Genomic DNA, 19,262 nt, shown 5'->3' on the forward strand with positions numbered 1-19,262 from the left:
ACCCCCTTTGTTGACTTTAATTCCCTGTAAGCCACCCGCCCTCCCCCCTTTGATCACAGCTTGCTTGCAAAGGAAATAAAGTCACTATCATTTAAAAACCATTTATTCTTAATTGATTGATTATAAAAATAAGGAGATAACTCACAAGGTAGCCCGGGTGGGGTGAGGGAGGAGGGTAGGAGGGAAGGAAAAGGCCACTTCAAAACTTGTTGAATGACAGCCTTCTGTTGCTTGGGCTGTCCACTGGGGTGGAGTGGTTGAGTGCCCGGAGCCTCTCCCCGCCTCCCCCCCGGCGCGTTCTTGGGCATCTGGGTGAGGAGGCTATGGCACTTGGGGAGGAGGGAGGGCGGTTCTATACACTGAAATGTAAGTACAATATTTTATATTCCGATTGATTTATTTTATAATTATATGGTAAAAATGAAAAAGTAAGCAATTATTCAGTAATAATGTGCTGTGACACTTTTGTATTTTTATGTCAGATTTTGTAAGCAAGTAGGTTTTAAGTGAGGTGTAACTTGAGGGCCACTGTCCTAGTGGGATCACTTGTGATTTAGGGAGGATGATAATTTCCTTTGCTTGCTCTCTAGATGGCTGTCTTGTTCTCTTTTCATAGTGTATTATGCAAAGCTGTTTTACATAGGACAGTAGGGCCAGAGATAAGTTTGTAGCCATCCACATCTTTACAACAAATAAGAATGTATAGTATGCGTGACCATGCCATTGTAACCCTGCTGCGGACAGATGTCAGCAGATAAGCCCTGTGTGTGTGTGTCACTACTCAGGGGAAAGCCCTACTTAGCACTGTAGAATTTAAAACGTTTTCTGGTTTTTTTTAAAGTATGTTTTCAGTGATGATAATTGTAACGGTGTGGCTTTACCTTCTACGGCCAAAGGCCTTGGCCTGGTGAACCCTGGTTATCGAAGAGGCACACCTGAGTCAAATAACATGGCTCCCTGTAAATAGTATAAAGAAAAGGAGTACTTGTGGCACCTTAGAGACTAACCAATTTATTTGAGCATAAGCTTTCGTGAGCTGCAGCTCACTTCATCGGGTGCATACTGTGGAAAGTTTAGAAGATCTTATTATATACACACAGCATGCTTTGTGAGTATATAATAAGATCTTCTAAACTTTCCACAGTGTGCATCCGATGAAGTGAGCTGTAGCTCACGAAAGCTTATCCTCAAATAAATTGGTTAATCTCTAAGGTGCCACAAGTACTCCTTTTCTTTTTGCGAATACAGACTAACATGGCTGTTACTCTGAAACCTGTAAATAGTATCAGGAAGTGGAAAGGGTGAGTGGAGCTCAGAGATTGGGAGGAACTGCAGAGAAAGGGAGGGATTGCTAGAGACAGGAAGCCTGGTAGTAGTTTGGAGGAGACACCTCTGAGGGCAGAGATGAAGGCCCTGAGAGACCGATCTGTGTTAAGTTTAGTTGGAAAGCCCTGAAAAGGAGGAAGATTGACAGCAGTGGGGCTGCAGAGCAACCTTAGGCCACAAGAGTGTGCTCTGGTGGCAGCCGACTCTATGATAATAACGAAAATGGGCAACTGTTACTCCATGATCAAAAATTATGGTTCTAACAACCTGGACAACTCCTGTAATACTTCTCCATCTAAGTGTTAAGAAACACTTTTCTTTATCCGGAGAAAAAAATTGGAGCAGACTGGCAACTCTGCTAAACTACACCTTGTCCAGTTCTGGGATCCAAAATACTCAGTTCAACTCTGGATTTCATCACTCAGGTTCCTTTATTTGGCATACAGCAAAGCTACGCTGAGTTGATCAGACTCAAACTTAGAGGGTGGGTATCGGGTGTACCACACATCCAAAGTTACACAGACAACCTCTTGCTTTATATACATTTACACATTACATTGCATTTTCTATACATTAAATCACACATTCTTGAATTGGCTTGGTCACTCTGCAGGAACCAATCCCTGTACACATGGAACTTGATCTTTACATTCCAGGTTTACCTTGTCCATAGTCCCTAACATCAGGGTGTTGCTGTTTATCTTAGCACAGACAGCCTGACTCTAGCGTACCATTTGTCAGGCCCCTATTTACAACTTAATCTTCCATTCACCTTCCCAATTATGTGCACTAAGAAATGAGGCAGGGCACTTACATGAAGGCAGGCCTGTACTGTGTAAGTAAGGTACTGTGTACCAAGGGCCAGGTATGTATGATTGAAGGTTGGTCACCTCCCTGTTGTAAGAGGTGAGGCTGTATTCTTACAGAATTCCTCTTCTCTTGGATTTAAATTATACAAAAACTTTCTGTCAATGAGCATATTGTCCACTTTAGTCACTGGCGTAATGTTCTTGCTGCCAAAAATTGCAGAGACCACCAACCATAGTTTATTTGGAATCTCAAACTGATTCGAACCTGGTTCTTCACAGCACAAAGAGTGATGAATTAATCATTGTGTCATCTCCAATTCCCTTTAAAAGCCTCTCTTTCCAGGCGATGACTGTTTCCTGATAACAAACCAAATAAAAAAATAAGTTTTTTCAGGATTTTCTATATTAGATGTTTCCATCTATCTCATGGATATAATGTAACCTAGAACAAAAGAGAACCACATTTTTCTGTATTTTAAAATATTGCCAAATCTATGAACAGTTTTAACTATAAAGGTGATAGTGAATGTTACTTTAAAATGTTTGGATTTAATTTTCAACAAAATATTACTGTACCACTTAAAATCAGTGCAGGCCATAGAACATATACACATCTTCAAGGGGACCCTCTGGATGTGGTTGTCGGTTACTAGAAAAATCTGCAAAGCATCTCACGTAGACTTGGGATGGGGGAGCCAGGTCATGTAGAATAAAACTTACCTGAACCTACACTAAAATTGAACCTTTCTGTAGTTTTAGATAAGTTTAGTTTACTTAACCTCCTTCATTTTCTTTCTTTCTTTCTTCATTTGCCTTTTCTGGCTCTGACTGGAAATGGGAAAAAAAATACCACGAGAGATTGTTTTTGCAATATTTCTAGTTCAGTCTGAAACAGGAGGTCCCGGAATATTTTCTCACAAGATTTATGGCTTGATTTTGCAAATATGAGGTTTAAATTAACTCTTGATTCCTGTGGACGTTTGTCTATCACCAATGATCTCTTAGAGGGTGATCATTGTACCCTAAATAGATCTTTAAGAAGTTCAACGGGTTTAAGAGAAGTATGATTCAAGATTTTATATGAAAAGAGTCAGTGGTTTTAGAGCCACACTACCAAGCTGTGGTGACTATGTATATGTTATGGGTATTACTAAGGCACTGATCACCTTGGTATTTAAGTGCTTATAATAACATTTAGCACTTATTTAGTGCTTTAGCTAATGAATCCTCACAACGTCTCTGTGCAGTAGATGGATATCTAAATGTCACTATGTGTGTTTTATCAATGGTGAGAATGAAGAACAGCAGTTGTGACCTGTCCAAGTCCTCACAGCATGTCAGTGGCAGAGCTACATGTGCTCTTAGACCCTTGCTGGGGCTCTATTATCTTTTCCAGTTTATACAGGATTATAGGGGGACAATGTGTATCGCCATCTGCCAACGTCCAGTCTGCTGCCGTTCCCTAAGCAAAGACCTCTGACTGTGTGGAAATGTCTCTTAAGGGGGAGGACTGTACTACAGATATTTAGATACAACTGCCGTTTATGTGGTGAGCTTTATGGAGCAGGCACCAGTCATAGGTGATGAGCATGGTATAAAGCCCAGGCCAAAAATCTAAAAAATTGAGTTTAAAGTTAGGATCTTAAGTCCTTATTTAGGCTCAGAAAGTAATGGGCCTCATTTTCGAAAGTGCAATGAATGGGAGCTTCTGGCTGCTCAGCACTTTGAAAATCAGCCTTTTTTTAATGTGTGTAAAGAAATGTATAATGAACTGTGTTAAATAGATTAGGGCTATCAATTAATCTGAGTTAATGCATGTGATTAATGTAAAACAAATTAACTGGATTTAAAAAATAGTTGCAATTAATCGCAGTTTTAATCGCACTATTAATAAAAATACCAATTTAAATGTATTATAAATATTTTTGAATGTTTTTCTACATTTTCAAATATATTGATTTCAATTACAACACAAAATACAAAGTGTGCAGTACTCACTTTATATTATTATTTTTTATTTAAAATATTTGCACTGTAAAAGAAGATAATCAAAATAAATAGTTTTTTCAATTCACCTCATACAATTACTGTAGTGCAATCTCTTTATTGTGAAAGTGCAACTTACATATGTAGAATTTTTTTAACATAACTACACTCAAAACCAAAACAAAAAACTTCAGAGCCTACAAGTTGAAGCATGAAAGGCATACAAATGTTTAACATATCTAGCATGTAAATACCTTACAGTGCCGGCTACAATAGTGCCACGCGAATGTCTGTTCTCACTTTCAGGTGTCCTTGTAAAAAAGCTGGAAGCATTATCTCCCGTAAATGTAAACAAACTTGATTGTCTTAACAATTGGCTGAACAAGAAGTAGGACTGAGTGGACTTGTAAAAGGTGAATTGAAAAATACTATTTCTTTTGCTTATCTTTTTTACAGTGCAAATATTTTAAATAAAAAATAATATAAAGTGAGCATTGTAAACTTTGTATTCTTGTTGTAATTGAAATCAATATATATGAAAATGTAGAAAAACATCCAAAAATATTTATAATAAATTTAAATTGGTATTCTGTTATTGTTTAACAGCGCAATTAAAACTGCGATTAATTGTGATTATTTTCTTATCTTGCGATTATTTTTTAAATCATTTGATAGCTGTAAAATAAATTCATATTAAATAATGTTAGAGAAGTAGATATATATTTAAGAGTGTTATAAGAAAATATAAAAGGGAACTTTTCTGCTGTCTGTAAGCGTCTTGTTGACACAGCTTTTAAAACTCTTCTAAAACAATTTCAGATGTTATAAAATCAGAGTTGGTTTGTGTCTTATCTGGCGTGGATTCTTTGTGTAGTTAACAGGGCAAAGCAAATCAGTGTGTGATTTAATGTCAGGTGTAGATCTCACTGGTATGACAGACTAAGGAGGATGGATATTGACTGACTGCAGAACTAGCCAACCAGTAACTTCAAGGTCATAAGCTTGTTTCTTCCACCAACAGAAGTTGGTCCAGTAAAAGATATTGCCTCACCCACTTTGTCTCTGTAATAACCTAGGACCAGTATGGCTCCAACAACACTGCAAACAAGAAACGGATAAGTAAGAATAAGACAGCTGTTGTAAGAAATAATGGAATACATGAAAGCAATGAAAATGAGTAAGGAAGAGGATAGCAATGACTAATAAAGATAGGGAGGTACCAATTAGTTTTATCAGGATAAGTTAAAAATGCATCTGTTAAAAGGATTTTGGGTTAGTGTCTATGAAAATATATCTTGAACAGAATATTTATAGATTAGGTAGTTTTAATTATTTGCACCAGTGTGATGTTGTGAGACAAGGTATATAAAGGATGCATGTTTAAAAAAGGGGGGAGCTGTGGAGCAATGCAGGCCCCTCACCAGATCAAACCAACATAGAGCTGATGAAGATAGAACAGCCTATTTACGCCCCAGAACTGGGTAAAGAGCAGGATAGCTTTCTGATCAGTTTGCTTTACTTATGCTTTACGGTTGATTAAGGTGGTAATATATTGTCCTAAAATTTTTCTTATTAAAGCTTTAAACTAAGTTAAGCTTTTTAAGTTAAAAATGTTAAGCTTTTTAACTGCTGTGGTTTTGCTTTCCCCCAAGTGCCTAAATAAGGACTTAGGAGCCTAACTTTAGGTCTCTACTTTTGAGGCTTTTGGCCAGGATCTTGGCTTCCTAACTTTCTGTAAATCACATAGTTGGTGAGTACAAATAAAAGGTTTAGAAAAGACATAGTAACAGTCTGGGGTGACATCCTGGCCCAGCTGGAGTCAATGGGAGTTTTGTTTCAGAGTTGTAGTCGAGTTAGTCTGTATCAGCAAAAACAACGAGGAGTTCTTGTGGCACCTTACAGACTAACACATTTATTTGGGCATAAGCTTTTGTGGGCTAAAACCAACTTCGTCAGATGCATGGACTGGAATATAAAGTAAGGAGTTCTGTCACTGTCTTTAAAGAGATCAGAACTTTCACCCTGGGTATTTAGGCATAATATTGCACCCTCTGTTATTCCTCATCACCTCTTTGAAGTAATGACATGAGTTTAACTGATGCAGTGCTTGCTTTGAGCTGGGCTGTTCTAATGAATGCATCATGAAGTTTTGAGTTACTTATAGGCAGTAAGAAAAGGAGTACTTGTGGCACCTTAGAGACTAACCAATTTATTTGAGCATGAGCTTTCGTGAGCTACAGCTCACTTCATCGGATGAATACCGTGGAAACTGCAGCAGACTTTATATACACACAGAGAATATGAAACAATACCTCCTCCCACCCCACTGTCCTGCTGGTAATAGCTTATCTAAAGTGATCATCAAGTTGGGCCATTTCCAGCACAAATCCAGGTTTTCTCACCCTCCGCCCCCCCTCCCCCCACACAAACTCACTCTCCTGCTGGTAATAGCCCAGCCAAAGTGACCACTCTCTTCACAATGTATATGATAATCAAGGTGGGCCATTTCCAGCACAAATCCAGGTTCTCTCACCCCCCTCCAAAAAACACACACACAAACTCACTATCCTGCTGGTAATAGCTCATCCAAAGTGACCACTCTCCCTACAATGTGCATGATAATCAAGGTGGGCCATTTCCAGCACAAATTCAGGTTTTCTCACCCCCCCACCCCCATACACACACAAACTCACTCTCCTACTGGTAATAGCTCATCCAAAGTGACCACTCTCCCTACAATGTGCATGGTAATCAAGGTGGGCCATGTCCAGCACAAATCCAGGCTTTCTCACCCCCCCCCCTTTTTTTCCCCAGGGACACACACACACACACAAACTCACTCTCCTGCTGGCAATAGCTCATCCAAACTGACCACTCTCCAAGTTTAAATCCAAGTTAAACCAGAACGTCTGGGGGGGGGGGTGGTTAGGAAAAAACAAGGGGAAATAGGCTACCTTGCATAATGACTTAGCCACTCCCAGTCTCTATTTAAGCCTAAATTCATAGTATCCAATTTGCAAATGAATTCCAATTCAGCAGTTTCTCGCTGGAGTCTGGATTTGAAGTTTTTTTGTTTTAAGATAGCGACCTTCATGTCTGTGATTGCGTGACGCAATCACAGACATGAAGGTCGCTATCTTAAAACAAAAAAACTTCAAATCCAGACTCCAGCGAGAAACTGCTGAATTGGAATTCATTTGCAAATTGGATACTATGAATTTAGGCTTAAATAGAGACTGGGAGTGGCTAAGTCATTATGCAAGGTAGCCTATTTCCCCTTGTTTTTTCCTAACCACCCCCCCCCCAGACGTTCTGGTTTAACTTGGATTTAAACTTGGAGAGTGGTCAGTTTGGATGAGCTATTGCCAGCAGGAGAGTGAGTTTGTGTGTGTGTGTGTCCGTGTGTGTCCCTGGGGAAAAAAAAGGGGGGGGGTGAGAAGGCCCACCTTGATTACCATGCACATTGTAGGGAGAGTGGTCACTTTGGATGAGCTATTACCAGTGGGAGAGTGAGTTTGTGTGTGTATGGGGGTGGGGGGGTGAGAAAACCTGAATTTGTGCTGGAAATGACCCACCTTGATTATCATGCACATTGTGTAGAGAGTTGTCATTTTGGATGGGCTATTACCAGCAGGAGAGTGAATTTATGTGTGGGGGGGTGGAGGGTGAGAAAACCTAGATTTGTGCTGGAAATGGCCCAACTTGATGATCACTTTAGATAAGCTATTACCAGCAGGACAGTGGGGTGGGAGGAGGTATTGTTTCATATTCTCTGTGTGTATATAAAGTCTGCTGCAGTTTCCACGGTATGCATCCGATGAAGTGAGCTGTAGCTCACGAAAGCTCATGCTCAAATAAATTGGTTAGTCTCTAAGGTGCCACAAGTACTCCTTTTCTTTTTGCGAATACAGACTAACACGTCTGTTACTCTGAAACCTGTCATTATAGGCAGTAGAATTCAAACATTTGAATTGTTTGTAAATGTCTTCCAAATTTTGCTAGCATTGTTTGTATTGTTCTGTAATGAAGAAAATTAGCTATCACAGTGTTCGAGGGTTCATTTGGCTTCATGTAATAAGAGCATTAAATTTGTATGGAATGTGAGAGCTGGCTCTACCCTCTCATATGTACTGCAGTGGCCTCAGATAAGTACAAAAGAAGAGAGTTCTATTATTGTTATGGTAAAAATAGAGTTCATAACAAAAATGTAAATACTTCGGTGATTTCAGTATGCTTTTTGGTTTGTTTTTAAAATTCTTATATGCAGTAACATCTGGGTGAAGTAATTTTATTTCTTCATACTCTTCTCTCAGAAATTAACTATTTTCACAAATAGTAGACTGTGACATAGCGGTATACTCCTTTGGACCTTACCACTAATCCTGTAATGTTAATATGTATCTGTACGAGTAACTCCATAAGAAACCGAACACGGAGGCAATTAAATGAGCTCACAACTAATATGATATCACAAATACATAAATAAAAATTTACTGTCTGGAAAAGAGGCTTTCTTTCCCAGTGAGTTCTGAAGGGGAGATGGTTAAAATGATCAAGCATCCTACTACAGTGAGGAGAGATGCCAACTTCCACAAGCATCAATAATTAGCTCATACTGATAAGAGTTGACTGATTTAGTCTGCCTCTCCTGCATACAGTAGGTCATAATATAAGAGATAAGCAGTTATGCTCACTCCATGATTAGAGTTGAATCATGTTGTTTGAAAAATCATGATGTAAAATATTCAGTGATCTTATCAGTCATTCATAATAACTTCTATGTCATGCAGACTTTTTGTGGGAAAGAGCAAAGTAATTGGTATCCATCACAGGCACTACTGTTAAGATCACAAATTCCATGACAGTACTGCACTTTAACGGCAGGTTTCAGAGTAGCAGCCGTGTTAGTCTGTATCCGCAAAAAGAAAAGGAGGACTTGTGACACCTTAGAGACTAACAAATTTATTTGAGCAAGTAAATTTGTTAGTCTCGAAGGTGCCACAAGAACTCCTTTTCTTTTTGCACTTTAATGGGTCTGTCAACTTAACTTAGCCTGTAATAACTCACAGCACATAAGTCTTAATGAGTAAATGAATTTATGATTGAATAAGTTAATTGTAAAATTTCACACAGAACAGTAATTGTTGCAGAACTCTATTTGGGACAGAAAGTTTAACTGTGAATATCTTGAGTGTTCCCATGCAATTAAGCTACACAAGCATGAAAGCAATGAGGTGGTAATAGATGTGCAGTCAATAAAAAACTAACAAAAGAACCATAAGACCTAGAAAATCTTAGAACGTCCTTCATGGTTTATGTTTGACTTTCTTAGTTGATATGTAAAGAATGCTTTTATTTACAGTAGATGATCTTGAAATTTCAGCTTATTTAATGGATTCCAAGGCCAGAAGGGACCATTGTGACCTCTTGTCTAACACAGTCCATAGAACTTCCCCAAAACAATTTCTAGAGCAGATATTTTAGAAGAACATTTCTAACTAAAGAGACTGTATGGAGAAATGGAAAAACTGACTTTCTGTCAATCTTGCAAAGATGCATGTAGCTTAGCAGTCTGTGAACTATGTTGTAAAAAGCTTGAAAATGCCAGGGAGAGAGGGAGGTTACGGAATTACTGACTGTGCCTCTGCCTTGGTGTTGATAGTACTCTCACTCGTCAGAAGCAGCTGCTATGTAAGCAGCCACCTCTGAAAAGAGGGTGGGATCATTCAAACATGTCAGATATAAGCTAACAAAAAAAACTGAGATTTTTTTCCTTGCTCTTAGTTTGAAAAATAGAAAACGTTTTTCAAGGCAGCAGAACACAACCACATTTCCATTCACATAGTGAAAAAGTTAGTATCGAGTGGGGACCTTAAAATCTGACTTCTCTACACCAGGCATTTACTTTTATTTTCTTTTATTTGCTGGTTGATGGATTATTGCATATGTCAAGGTTCCTCCCCCACTCTGAACTCTAGGGTACAGATGTGGGGACCTGCATGAAAAACCTCCTAAGCTTATCTTTACCAGCTTAGGTCAAAACTTCCCCAAGGTACAAAATATTCCCCCCGTTGTCCTTGGACTGGCCGCTACCACCACCAAACTAATACTGGTTACTGGGGAAGAGCTGTTTGGACGCGTCTTTCCCCCCAAAATACTTCCCAAAACCTTGCACCCCACTTCCTGGACAAGGTTTGGTAAAACGCCTCACCAATTTGCCTAGGTGACTACAGACCCAGACCCTTGGATCTTAAGAACAATGAACAATCCTCCCAACACTTGCATCCCCCCTTTCCTGGGAAATGTTGGATAAAAAGCCTCACCAATTTGCATAGGTGACCACAGACCCAAACCCTTAGATCTGAGAACAATGAAAAAGCATTCAGTTTTTTACAAGAAGACTTTTAATAAAAAATAGAAGTAAATAGAAATAAAGAAATCCCCCCTGTAAAATCAGGATGGTAGATATCTTATAGGGTAATTAGATTCAAAAACATAGAGAACCCCTCTAGGCAAAACCTTAAGTTACAAAAAAGTTACACAGACAGAAATAGTTATTCTATTCAGCACAGTTCTTTTCCCAGCCATTTAAAGAAATCATAATCTAACACATACCTAGCTAGATTACTTACTAAAAGTTCTAAGACTCCATTCCTGGTCTATCCCTGGCAAAGACGACTACAGACAGACACAGACCCTTTGTTTATCTCCCTCCTCCCAGCTTTTGAAAGTATCTTGTCTCCTCATTGGTCATTTTGGTCAGGTGCCAGCGAGGTTACCTTTAGCTTCTTAACCCTTTACAGGTGAGAGGAGCTTTCCCCTCGCCAGGAGGGATTTCAAAGGGGTTTACCCTTCCCTTTATATTTATGACAGCATAATATTAAGAAAACAATATATAGAACTCATAGGTACTGGAACTAGGGGTACTGAGGGTGATGATGCACCCACTGGCTTGAAGTGGTTTCTGTCCTATACAGGGTTTACAGTTTGGTTCAGTGGCTCTCAGCATCAGCACTATAAAAATTGTCCCAGCACCACTGACAGAACTATGTTTCTATTTATTGTTTGTGATGCTGCATTTGGTTTCAGATTATACTTGGTAAAAGAGATCCTATAATAATAGAGCTTAGTTCAGTGAATTAGTTTCCTTCTAAATTGTGTTGTTCTGAATTGTGTTTCTGCTTGATGAGATTTTTCCCAAATGTTATTCAATTAAAAAACCCCACAAGTTAATGAAGGTTTCGGATGAGAATTTGGTTAGGCAAGTTCAAGTTCAACACCCAGTTCAAGTATTTATAGAGTTAAATTCCCACAGCAGCATTGTTGGTTTCTTTGTGCTTAGTTGATGCTTTGTGTTACTGAATAATCTGATTGATGTACGTCTTTATGTGTATGGTGATTAAATTAATTTTTATTTTCTCTAATTTTTATGCATTTAAACTTACAACTTTAACATTGAATTGTCCAATTTATTTGGGGGAGGGGGGATTAAAAGGGAAAGGAATAAAAGAGGGAAAACTACTGATTACACATTGGAATATCAGTATCCAAGGGCCAAGTTCTACTCCCATTGACTTTAGTGGGAACAGGATTGGCGCCAAAAGACTTAAATAACAAATAAAGGGTTAGCCATATTTATGATTTTTCCATCCCAGCAAGAAACTGAACCAGAGAAGGCATCGCAAAGCAATAAGGTTACATATTGAGCTAAAGCTAAATCAAATCTGTGTTAGGCATAAGTTCTTTTTGAGGCCTTTAAGCAATAGGGCAGTACACAGAAGACATTCATGATCTACATATTCATTTTTTAAAATGTCATCTTGTTGAAATACAGACCAAGCCCAGATTTCCGTAACTTTCAAAACCAGGTGAGAGCAAACACGTTCAGACCAGCTTAACCATAAATTATTTCCTCTCTCTGTATAAAACTTCTTCTGGCTCCTATAGTCTTTCCATCTCATTATGTGCTTCTGTATTTGCAATATGATTTTTTCAATTTGTCATAGCATGGACTTTAGAATTCTATAAGCCGCATGCTGTGGAGGGTTGTTTTGGCAGGATAAGGGCACTGCACTGTGCTCCCCCTTAATAATAGGTCCACAACCTTTAAAAAATATAGATACACTTTACTGGACTGCTGTTATCTAATGGACTAAATACAAGTGTCAAAAATCTGGCTTTTCTGGAACTCACGGAATAACTTTGAACAAGTTACTTAATGTTTCTGTGCCTCATTTTCACCATATCCAGAAACATATTCAGGTCTTAAAAACTGCTGGATACCCCTCACTCATATTTGTCTGTCTCCTTCATGTGAAGTCCTCTAGAATCCCTTCAAACTCTGAAACTGGTCAGATGTGAGGAAGTTTGAACACACTTGCAGGCTAGTGCATATTCAGATTAGTAAGGAAACCAGTGTGCGGTATAGTGGATCCTTATGTAAAGTAACACTCAGAAAACTTTTTGGTGCAGACGAGTGTTTTTTCATACTTGCCTAACTCAAAAACAGCTGGAGGATTTTCTCCATAATTTAAAAAAAACAATTTCAGGTTTGATCTAAGGCCAAACATGAGAAATTTCAGACTGAAACAGAAATGTCTGAGAACATTATGAACATCTAAAACAGTTGTTTACGTGGAATGGTCAACTCACTGGTAATTGTGGTGTTTTGATTATATCAATGGGATAAATAATTTGTCACATTCCCTGTTACAAGAGGCTGTGAAGAAAAATGAAGGTCAGAACGTTTAGCTGATTGTATTGAATTCTACCATAAATTAAAAAAGTGGGTTTCTTGACGCATAATGGGTGGATTTAGGCCCCAGTCTATTAATCCGATCCAGTCAGGTGGACGCTTGTGTACCTGTTCTGCCACTTTAACTTTGTTGGCCTTTGTTCAGGTTCAAGATTCTAGTATGCCTGTAGAGATCCAACTGAAGAATGTGGACATTATTTTGGCTGGATTGGGAGACACATAAACTGGAGAGGGGGAAACAGAAGTGAGACAACTTAGTGGTCATTCACAACATTTTGTAAAAGTCTGGTGTGCAAGACAGACTGTTCCCAGGATCAGACAAATTTAAAAGGTTAAACGGGGTCAGCCAGGTAATTATAGCCTTGTCAGTCTGACATCGATCCTGGGCAAGATAATGGAGAGGCTGGTATGGGACTTAATTAATAAAGAATTAGAGGAGGTTAATATAATTAATGCCAATCAGCATGGGTTTATGGAAAAATAGATCCTGTCAGACTCACTAGATATCTTTTTTTGATGAGATCACAAGTTTGGTTGATAAAGGTAATAGTGTTGATGTAATAGTTTAATTAAAATTATAAAAGTGTAAAATTAACATGGCACACATTAAATGCATTAAAAGCTGACTAACTTATAGGTCATAAAATTAGAGAGACAAGGTGGGCAAGGTAATATCTTTTATTGGACCAACTTTTGTGGGTGAGAGAGACAAGCTTTCGAGCTACACAGAGCTCTTCTTCAGGTCTGGGAAAGGTACTCATAGTGTCACAGCTAAATACAAGATCAAACAATCTTGGCTCTCTAATATCCTGGGACTGACACAGCTACAACAACACTGCATAGGTCACAAAATGTATTTGTAAATGGGAAATTATCATTGAAGGGATGTGTTTCCAACAGGGTCCTGCAATGGTTGCTTCTTGGTCCTACACTATGCAACATTTTTATTAATGACCTGGAAGAAAACATAAAATTATCACTGATAAAGTTTGCAGATTAGACAAATATTGGGGGTGGTGGTAAAAAATGAAGAGAACAAGTCACTGATTCAGAGTTATCTGGATCACTTGGTCAACTGGATGCAAGCAAACAGTATGTGCATTAATGTGGCTAGATGTAAATATATACATCTAGGAATGAAGAATGTAGGCCATGTTTACAGGATTGAAGACTCTATCCTGTGAAGCAGTGACTCTGAAAAAGATTTGGGGGGATGGGGTGGATAAGCAGCTGAACATGAGCTCCTAGTGTGACACTGTGGCCAAAAGAACTAATGCAATCCTGGGGTGCATAAACGGGAATTTTGAGTAAGAGTAGAGAGTTTATTTTACCTCTGTATTTGGCACTGCTGCAACCACTGCTGTAACTAGTTATGGTGTCCACAATTTCAAGAAGGATATTGATAAATTGGAGAATGTTCAGAGAAGAGCCCCGAGAATAATTAAAGGATTAGGAAACATGCCTTATAGTGATAGAATGAAAGAGCTTAATCTATTTATCTTAACAAAGAGAAGGTGAAGGGATGACTTGATTACAGTCTATAAGTATCTACATAGGGAACAAATATTTAATAATGGGCTCTTCAGTGAAGTAGATAAAGGTGTAATACGATCCAGTGGTTAGAAGTTGAAGCTAGACAAATTCAGACTGGAAATTAGGCATAAATTAACAGCGAGAGTAATTAACTGTTGGAACAATTTACCAAGGGTTTTGGTGGATCCTCCATCACTGACAATTTTTAAATCAAAATTAGAAGTTTTTTCTAAAAAATCTGCTCTAGGAATTATTTTGGGCACATTCGCTGGTCTTTGTTAGAGAGGAGGTCAAACTAGATGATCACAATGATCCCTTCTGGCCTTGGAAGTTATTAATATGAATCTGTGAACCTGGCCAAAACTGAAACTACCAGTAACCCAGGCTTGCATTACAGGGGAAGGAGAAGTATTAACTTTTGCTAGCAATAGTAGTTTTTGAACAATTTCTCCAGTATATAAGACCTCTTTCTTTTATCAGCAGGCAAGTAAAAATAACCAGGCATAACTGCATAGATAGTAGAAAGTAAAAGCCATAGACCACTGAGTTTTCTTGTGTATATAATAATCAATGATGCCAGCCAGAATATCAGCAGAGTAGTGGATCTTGTTTCAGAACAATACAACAACAAATGCAATTGGTTAGAACTCTAGTACATTTAATGAAATGTGTTAAAAATATTAAACCGTCCCTTGCCAATATGCATGATTTTTACAAGAGAATGATATGTTTTAAAAAGTGCTTTTCTTTTCTCTTCCTCTGTGAAAGATGCGTATCAATAACATGCTGAACTGACTATACATAAAGTGCTGTCATATGCACAAAGTAAACAAATTATAGCTATCTGAGTTGTAACTTGTAACGATTAAAAATATCTGAAAAGGTTTAAAGTTGTGATTTTTTTTTTTTTAAATGTCCATGGTGCCTCCTCAAGACTCTAGTGACACAGCATCCATAAGAGGAGTTTCCACTTGTCATGAAGTTTGTTGAAATGGAGTTTTTTCTTATCAATTTGAGCAGTTATGAAATCCTTTCCTTGAGTTACTGCTCAGAGATGTGCAGAAGCATCAACAGCAGCGTGTCTCAAGCAGCAGAAGTGGCATTATTAGGAGGAGCAGTGTTGAGCTGTTTGTTCATAAATCAGCTGTTTCTGTCCATACACAGGGATCTTTTAGTATTTGATTAAGACAGGGCACAAAGAAGTATGCAGTGAGACCTAAGATTTTTATAAAGTCAAAAAGCTATATCAATATTTTAAATGCATATGAAGTTCACACAATGTAAAACAACTATGATTTCCTTCACTTTAGTTGATTAGTAGTGAATTTCTAGCTGCATAGATAAATTAGGTGAAAAGGCAAATTATGGTATATTTGAGAACAATTTATTTACCAGTTTATAACAATCCTAATCTGATGCAATCCTAAAATTGTATCTAATATAGTCCTGAAATCACATCACAGGGCAGGCTAGAGGGGAACAAATCTGCACGAAGAATACATGATACTGACTGGAGACAGAGCACAATAGAAACTATGTGATCAAAACAGAATTTCCAGTCATAACTTTAAGAGAAATTCAGTTTCCCTCTCTCTCTTCCCCTCCGCCCCACAATAGTTAAATATTTCACCTAAAGCAGGACTGTTCATAAAAATTGAAGTTGTGACATTATCAAGTGTCCTTCTTCCTGTGTTTTATTTATGTTCACAGTATATTTAGTCTAAGAAGTTTTCTCAGTTTACTGCTTACAACAGTTATCTTCAGTTGTGACGTCACTCTTGTCTTCACCACAGATTTGGCTATGCGGCGTGCTTCTCAGCACATCTGGGCTGAGCCTTTAATGCTGACTTGCAGATACTAGACCTTATGTGGTTGTCATTCAGGCTTTCTGCTGAAGAATATCATTTTATGTTCTCCTTTATGGAGTCTGTTGTTTCTTTTGTATTCGAACTCTGCATTGTAAATGTTACGGGCAATGCTATTTGCTCATTCTTTGTTTTGTGTTTAGATACTGAAACGATCTGTTTGTCCTGAAATATATCTGCGGTAGCTATGACCAGCACAGTTAATAAATGAGTTAATTTCATTAATCTTTGGACCACCATTTGTATGCTAAAGATGGTGAGCATTTATTGTGTACTTTTATCAGTCCTGGAGACAAAGGAGTTTAACTGCCAGTCTCCAGGCTCTGGGGAAAACATGGTATGAAATAAAAAGAAAAGGAGTACTTGTGGCACCTTAGAGACTAACCAATTTATTTGAGCATGAGCTTTCGTGAGCTACAGCTCACTTCATCTTCATCACTTCCGATGAAGTGAGCTGTAGCTCACGAAAGCTCATGCTCAAATAAATAGGTTAGTCTCTAAGGTGCCACAAGTAGTCCTTTTCTTTTTGCGAATACAGACTAACACGGCTGTTACTCTGAAACATGCTATGAAATGGCTGTTGTACATTTTCATGACTTTATTTTCTCTGCTGTCCTCACCAAGTTGCCATGAAAATGAGTTTTTTGGAGAGATGTCAGTAAAATTTGAAGTATGCTACATCCTATGACAGTGTTCACTATTAGTGCCCACTCTTATACCTGTAGGTGGTATAAATGGAAAGTGCCAAGTTGCTTATATATTCAATGGTGGTAATTTCTTTAGCTTTAGCCCCTTCTCTAGGCTTTCTGCTACAGGTGTTGATCTAATTCAGGGGTTCTCAAACTTCATTGCACTGTGACCCTCTTCTGACAACAAAAATCACTACATGACTACCCCAGGAGGGGGGACCGAAGCCTGAGCCTGCCTGAGCCCTGCTGCCTCAGGTAGGGGGGCCAAAGCCCAAGCCCTGGTGCCCCAGGCAGGAAGGCCAAAGCTCAAGCCCCAGGGCTTCAGCCCCAGGCAAGGAGCCTGTAGCCCAAGCCCCACCGCCCAGGGCTGAAGCCAAAGCCTGAGCCCTGCCTTGGGCTTTGGCCCTGGATGGTGGGGCTCGGGCTTCGGCTTTGGCCCCGGGCCCAAGCAAGTCTGCCAGCCCTGGTGACCCCATTAAAACAGGATCGTGGCCCACTTTGGGGTCCCGTCCCACAGTTGAATTGGTACTTCTTGAATTCTTTTTATGTACAGTACTTTGAAACCTAAATATTTGCATTAACTGTGACTAACCGAAGGTTAATATAACCTCTCTAGTCTGAATTTCTTAATATTTTTCAGCGTAATAGATTGTGGCTCTGGAGAAAACATGCTATTGTTCTGAATTTGTTTTACCTTCCTGCATAAGTGTAAGAATGAAAACCTGTTGATAGATCAGTATATATTCCTATTTCAGTTATATTTATATTAAGGCTAATTTATATTTGTTTTTAGAGATCTATATAACTTTATGGAGCAGCCCAGGGAGTTCAAGTCTGGTCCAGCTTAACAAAAGGCCAGCAGTACTTTTTATTTATTTGTAGCATGATACAGTGTGAATTTACTTTATTTGAAACTATATTCTTTTTCACTTTTTCAGAATTTTCCAGTGAGCAGAAATTTATATTTGTTCTTTTATCCTTTAAAAGTTTTCTGCAGTCTACACTAAAATAATGTTGATAGCAGGATTGAGTTGTTTGGAGAAAGGGGCAATATTTACACATTATTTCCCTACCTCCCACCCCAATCTGAAGGATAAATTACAGCTGAGAAAGAAAGGATGATCTTATACTTAACTCATTGGATAGGGAGCTATGGGATCTGGATTCCATGTGTGGATTTGGGGAAGTCACTTTATCTCTCTGCTCAGTTCCTCATCTGTAAAATGTGGATTATCATACTTTCTTTTTGTGTTATCTTTTTAGATTGCAAACTCTCCAGGACAAGGGGAGTTACTAAGCATTATGTACACCAGCTAATACAATGAGTTTCTGACCTTGGTTGGGGCCTCTAGGTGCTACTGGCATATAAATAATAAAACTCTCTATAAAAAAAGTTGTAATTTTGTGAAACAACTATTTTGATGACTTTACCTTTCCCCTCTCACCACCAGTGTTACAAGATTATTGAAATAAGCATGAACTGGTTAAAGGGGTGTGTATCTGATAGCTAATGAGTGCAAATCAAACAAGCTCTGCTGTCATACTTCAGTTGTTGATACCCACCTCATCAGTAGCGCCCTGCCAACTTCACAGTCCATTTTGGTCAATTTCAAGATCATAGGATTTAAAAAAATCATAAATGTCATGATTTCAGCTATTTAAATCTTAAATTTCACGGCGCTGTAATTGTAGGGGTCCTGACCCAAAAAGGAGTTGTGAGAGGGTTCAAAGGTTATTGTAAGGGGGGGGTTACAGTACTGCTACCCTTACGTCTGCATTTCTGCTCGTGGCGACATTGCCTTCAGAGCTGAGCGTCTGGAGAGCGGTGGCTGCTGGCTGGGAGCCCAGCTCTGAAGGCAGAGTCGCCACGAGCAGCAGCGCAGAAGTAAGGATGGCATGGGCCATCCTTACTTCTGCACTGCTGCTGCCTTCAGAGTGGGCCTTCAGTCAGCAGCCGCCTCTGTCCGGCCACCCAGCTTTGAAGACAGCAGTGCAGAAATAAGAGTGGCATGGTATTACTTACTTCTGCACTGCTGCTGGCAGGGCACAACCTTCAGAGCTGGATGCCCGACCAACAACTGCCATTCTCTGGCTGCCAAGCTCTGAAGTCAGCGCAGAAGTAAGGGTGGCAATACCATGACCCACCTAAAATAACTTTGTGACCCCCCCCCCGCAACTTCCTTTTGGGTCAGGATCCCCAATTTGAGAAATACTGGTCTCTCCCATGAAATCTGTATAGTACAGGGTAAAAGTACACAAAAGACCAGATTTCACGGTGGGAGACCAGATTTCGCAGTCC

The sequence above is a fragment of the Eretmochelys imbricata genome, chromosome 19, assembly GCF_965152235.1.
Source record: "Eretmochelys imbricata isolate rEreImb1 chromosome 19, rEreImb1.hap1, whole genome shotgun sequence".
NCBI classification, from domain to species: Eukaryota; Metazoa; Chordata; order Testudines; family Cheloniidae; genus Eretmochelys; species Eretmochelys imbricata.